Raw genomic sequence first — 6579 nt, 5'->3', positions numbered from 1 at the left:
ATCAAGTCCAACAAGAAGAGGATATCTAAAACGAATGCACCAGTTCTGGAAAGAACAACATCCAGAATCAGAAATAACAGAACAGAGACTAGCAGATCAACGCCGATTTATAACACGAAATAAAGTATTCACAGAAACAGAATTGGACGAACTGCAAAGGTTTACCCAGGGCAAAGAAATCAAAGCCTTACCAGAAGTAATTCAGAATGTAGAGGCAAACCAGGGGGAGTTGGCAGTGAAGGAATCCAGCAGAGATATACAACTGTTCTCATTTGGAAACCAGGCACCTCTACCTCAGGAAGAACAAAACCCTCTAACTAAAGAAATAAAAGAATTGAAACAAAGAATAACTGAGCATCTAGAACAGCACAAAAACAACAGAATAAGGCTACCTGCATTGAAGCTTGTTCCAAAGAAACAGCTAGCACAAGCATTAAAAGATGCAAATATTGCAATATCAAGTATAAGCACCAATTCATTGCAAGAAACAAACCAACTAATGTACAGCACAGCTGCAGTTATAACAGAATACCTGGGATGCAAAATCAACAAAGAAGAAAAACAAACAAACAGTGCACCAGAAAAATGGAAGGTAGACTAGAAAATAAGATCAGCAAGTTAAGATCACATGCAAGCAAGCTAGAACAGATGAAAGAAAAGAAGCTGAAGAACAAGAAGACCAAAGAATACCTAATCAAGAAATACCACTTAGAAACAAGGAAGATCAAGGAAGCACTGGAAATAATAAAGCAACAAATAACAGCTATAGCCAGGAAAATCAGTAGATATGAAGCTCGAATTGCAAACTATAGGCAGAACCTCCAATTTCAATCCAATCAGAAACGTTTCTACCAATCCATCAATGGAGAAACTGCAAGGAATCAGTCAGTACCTGACAAGGAAGAAACAGTGCAGTTCTGGAAGCAGATATGGGATAACCCAAAGAAATACAACAAGGATGCGGCTTGGTTAAAAGAGGTGGATGCAAATAAAACAGAAGTTGAAATGAAAGAACTAGTAATAACAACAAAAATGGTAGAAAAAAGAGCAAAGAAAATCAAAAATTGGTCAGCACCAGGTGAAGATGAACTGCATGGGTTTTGGTTGAAACATCTAACTGTTATACACCCAGTCATTGCCAAACAGTTCAACAATATACTACAAGGAGGAGAAATTGAAAAGTGGCTAACAACTGGGAAAACCTACCTAATAATGAAAAATCCAGCAAAAGGGGCAACACCAGGTAACTACAGGCCAATTACTGCTTACCAACAACTTTCAAATTACTAACTGGTGTGGTAGCTGATGCAGTACAACAGCATCTAGTTGAAAACAATCTCTTTCCACCTGAGCAGAAAGGAAACCGCCCCAATAGCAGAGGAACAAAAGATCAACTCCTAATAGACAAAATGATCTTGGAAAACTGCAAGAGAAGGAAGACCAACCTGAATGTTGCATGGATTGACTACAAAAAGGCATTTGACTCTCTGCCACATGATTGGATAATCAAGTGCCTAGAAATAACAGGAGTAAGTAGAAACATCAGAAAATTTGTGCAAAAATCGATGGCACAATGGAAGACACAGTTGCAGATCAATGGTGAAAAGCTGGGAGAGGTTAATATCAAGAGAGGACTATTTCAAGGAGATTCATTATCACCATTACTATTTGTTATTGCACTGTTTCCTCTGTCAACAATACTGAATAACTCAGGACATGGCTATCAAACATCAAAAACATCTGCCAGACTATCCCACCTCCTTTATATGGATGATCTGAAGCTGTATGGAAAAACATCATCTGAAATAGAATCGCTGCTCAACACTGTCCGTATATATAGCCAAGATATTGTAATGGAGTTTGGCTTGGACAAATGTGCCACACTTACTATCAAACAAGGAAAAATAATGAAAACTGAAGGAATCAAGATGCCCCACGAAAATAACATTAAGAGTCTGGATGAGGAAGAGTACTACAAATACTTGGGTATCCTTCAAGCTGACAACATCAAGCACACTGAAGTCAAGAAAAAGATTAGAGGTGAATACATCAAGAGAGTGAAGAAGATCTTAAAATCCAAACTCAATGGAGGAAATACCATAAAGGCAATCAACACCTGGGCAATCCCAGTCATTAGGTACACAGCTGGAATAGTGGACTGGACTCAAGCAGAACTAAAAGCAATGGATAGGCAGACCAGAAAAATAATGACAATGAATCATGCCCTTCATCCACGCAGTGACATTGATAGACTTTATCTACCAAGGCAAATAGGTGGGCGTGGAATGCTACAAGTACATCAGATGGTTGAAGAAGAAAAAATGGCTTGGAAGAATATCTGAAGAACAATGATGAAGATGCACTGAAATTAGTATATCAGGAAGGCTTACTAACTACTGGAGAGACTAAACTGGCCTACAAGAAAGACCAAATGAAGAACAGAATAGAGGCATGGGGAGACAAAGCACTACATGGCCAATACATGAAAAAAATAGCTGGGAAAGCAGATAATAATAAAACCTGGCAATGGCTAAGAGCAGGAAAATTGAAGAAAGAGACCGAGGGACTAATTCTGGCTGCACAAGACCAAGCCTTAAGGACAAATGCATACAAAGTCAAAATTGAGAAGACAGCAACAGACAGTAAGTGCCGCCTATGCAAAGAAGCTGAAAAAACAGTGGACCACTTGGTAAGCTGTTGCAAGAAGATTGCACAGACTGATTACAAGCAGCGGCATGACCAAGTAGCAACAATGGTGCATTGGAAGATCTGCCAAAAATATCATTTGCCTGTAAGCAAAAACTGGTGGGATCATAAAATAGAGAAAGTCATAGAAAATGATAAAATTAAACTGCTCTGGGACTTCAGAATTCAAACAGACAATCACCTGCAACATAACACCCCAGACTTAACAATTGTCGATAAGAAAGACAAAAAAGTCTGGATAGTGGACGTGGCAGTGCCTGGAGAGAGCAGAATAGAAGAGAAAGAACTGGAGAAGATAACAAAATACAAAGACCTACAAATAGAAATAGAAAGACTGTGCAAAAGCAAGCAAGGGTAGTACCAATAGTCATAGGCTCCTTGGGTGCAATCCCAAAACAACTGGAGCACCACTTGAACAACACCATTGGCATTGACAAATTCACTATTAGTCAATGCAAAAGGCACCTTATTATGAAACTGCTTCCATCCTGCGACGATATCTGTAATACCATCAAACTCCACATCGTGCCTATGCCCAGGTCCCTGGGTAAGGACTTGAATAGGTCAGAAACAAAATGGCCAAATCCAGTCTGAACATCTGGCTGACTGTGCCGAGAATCTATAATAATAAAATAATAATATTAGGAAGCCAATGGGATATAGGCAGACCAGAAAATAATGACAATGAATCATGCCTTTCATCCACGCAGTGACATTGATAGACTTTATCTACCAAGGCAAATAGGTGGGCGTGGAATGCTACAAGTACATCAGATGGTTGAAGAAGAAAAAAATGGCTTTGGAAGAATATCTGAAGAACAATGATGAAGATGCACTGAAATTAGTATTTCAGGAAGGCTTACTGACTACTGGAGAGACCAAACTGGCCTACAAGAAAGACCAAATGAATAACAGAATAGAGGCATGGGAAGACAAAGCACTACATGGCCAATACATGAAAAAAATAGCTGGGAAAGCAGATAATAATAAAACCTGGCAATGGCTAAGAGCAGGAAAATTGAAGAAAGATACCGAGGGACTAATTCTGGCTGCACAAGACCAAGCCTTAAGGACAAATGCATACAAAGTCAAAATTGAGAAGACAGCAACAGACAGTAAGTGCCGCCTATGCAAAGAAGCTGAAGAAACAGTGGACAACTTGGTAAGCTGTTGCAAGAAGATTGCACAAACTGATTACAAGCAGCGGCATGACAAAGTAGCAACAATGGTGCATTGGAAGATCTGCAAAAAATATCATTTGCCTGTAAGCACAAACTGGTGGGATCATCAAATAGAGAAAGTCATAGAAAATGATAAAATTAAACTGCTCTGGGACTTCAGAATTCAAACAGACAAGCACCTGCAACATAACACCCCAGACTTAACAATTGTCGATAAGAAAGACAAAAAAGTCTGGATAGTGGTCGTGGCAGTGCCTGGAGACAGCAGAATAGACGAGAAAGAACTGGAGAAGATAACAAAATACAAAGACCTACAAATAGAAATAGAAAGACTGTGGCAAAAGCAAGCAAGGGTAGTACCAATAGTAATAGGCGCCTGGGGTGCAATGCCAAAACAACTGGAGCACCACTTGAACACCATCATCGGCATTGACAAATTCGCTATTAGTCAATTGCAAAAGGCGGCCTTATTAGGAACTGCTTCCATCCTGCGACGATATCTGTAATACCATCAAACATCCACATCTGCCTCTCCCAGGTCCTGGGTAAGGACTCGATAGGTAGACAAAATGCCAAATCCAGTCTGAACATCTGGCTGACTGTGCGATGATCGATAATAATAATAATAATAATAATAATAATAATCATAAAATAATAACTACTAATATACTAATCATATATAAATTCGGCTGCACAAGACCAAGCCTTAGGACCAACAAATTCATACCAAGTTCAAAATTGAGAAATACAGCAACAGACAGTACGTGCCAGCCTATGCAACGAAGCTGAAGAACCAGTGGAACCACTTGGTAAGGGCTGTTGCAAGAAGATGCACAGACTGATTAAAAGCAGCGACATGACAAGTACAACAATTGGTGGCATTGGAAGAGCTGGCAAAAAATATCATTTTGGCCTGTAAGCAAAAACTGGTGGGATCATAAAAATAGAGAAAGTAATAGAAAATGATAAATTAAACTGCTCTGGGCCTGAATCAGAATTCAAACAGACAAGCACCTGCAACTAACCACCCCAGACTTAACAATTGTCGATAAGAAAAACAAAACAGTCTGGATAGTGGACGTGGCAGTGCCTGGAGACAGCATAATAGACGAGAAAAAACTGGAGAAGATAACAAAATACAAAGACCTACAAATAGAAATAGAAAGACTGTGGCAAAAGCAAGCAAGGGTAGTACCAATAGTCATAGGCGCCTTGGGTGCAATCCCAAAACAACTGGAGCACCACTTGAACACCATTGGCATTGACAAATTCGCTATTAGTCAATTGCAAAAGCGGCCTTACTAGGAACTGCTTCCATCCTGCGACGATACCTGTAATACCATCAAACATCCACATCTGCCTATCCCAGATCCTGGGTAAGGACTCGATAGGTAGACAAAATGCCAAATCCAGTCTGAACATCTGGCTGACTGTGCGATGATCGATAATAATAATAATATAGAGTTGGAAGGGACCTTGAAGGTCTTCTAATCCAATCCCCTGCTCAAGTAGGAAACCCTATACCATTTCAGACAAATGGTTGTCCAGTCTCTTCTTAAAAACTTCCAGTTTTTAAGCATTCCAGTTTGGAGCATTCACCGTTTCTGGTGGCAGGTTGTTCCACTGGTTAATTGTTCTAACTGTCAGGAAATTTCTCCTTAGTTCTAGGTTGCTTATCTCCTTGATTAGCTTCCATCCATTGCTTCTTGTCCTGCCTTCAGGTAGTTTGGAAAATAGGTTGATGCCCTCTTCTTTGTGGCAGCCCTTGAGATATTGGAACACTGCTATTGTGTCACCCCTAGTCCTTCTCTTCATTAAACTAGACATATCCAATTCTTTGTATGTTTTAGCCTCCAGTACTCTAATCATCTTTGTTGCTCTTCTCTCTACTCTTTCTAGAACAGTGGTTCTCAACCTGTGGGTCGGGACCCCATTTGGAGTCGAATGACCATTTCACGGGGGTCGCCAAACAACGCAGTCCGCCATTTTTTCCCCCTTTTCCTTAGCTGTGCTACTCCCTTTTATTCTATTGGCTTTTGAAAGCCAATAGAATAGACTCTCTTGAATAGAGTCTAATTCTATTGGCTTTCAAAAGCCTATAGGAATTGTCCAGACTGTCTCTGCCCTGCTGAGCCCGCCAAAAGTCCCATTCTGCAAACGGTGCTGCACCAGTTGAGTAGTCCTCGACTTACGACTGGTTGAGTAGTCCTCGACTTACGACCGGTTGGAGGTCGCGGCATTAAAAAGGTTGAGAACCACTGTTCTAGAGTCTCAACATCTTTTTTACATCCTGGTGACCAAACTGGATGCAATATTCCAAGTGTGGCATTACTAAGGCATTGTAAAGTGATATTAACCTTCACGAGATCTTGATTCTATCCCTCTGTTAATGCATCCTAGCATTGTGTTGGCTTTTTTGGCAGCTGCAGCATACTGCTGGCTCCTATTGAAGTGATTATCCACTAGGACTCCGAGATCCTTCTCACAGTTACTACTATTGAGCAAAGTACTACCTATACTATACCTGTGCATTTGGTTTTTCTTGCCTAAATGTAGAACCTTACTTTTTTCACCATTGAATTTTATTTTGTTATATAGTGCCCAATGTTCATGTCTGTCAAGATCCTTCTGTATCTTAAGCCTATCTTCTGTTGGCTATTCCTGCCAGCTTGGTGTTGTCTGCAAATTTGAT

Source organism: Crotalus tigris, unplaced genomic scaffold (genome assembly GCF_016545835.1).
Source record: "Crotalus tigris isolate CLP2741 ecotype Arizona unplaced genomic scaffold, ASM1654583v1 scf7180000017690.20705106771:4171800, whole genome shotgun sequence".
In the NCBI taxonomy this organism is placed as follows: domain Eukaryota; kingdom Metazoa; phylum Chordata; class Lepidosauria; order Squamata; family Viperidae; genus Crotalus; species Crotalus tigris.
This window is presented reverse-complemented; position numbering follows the sequence as displayed.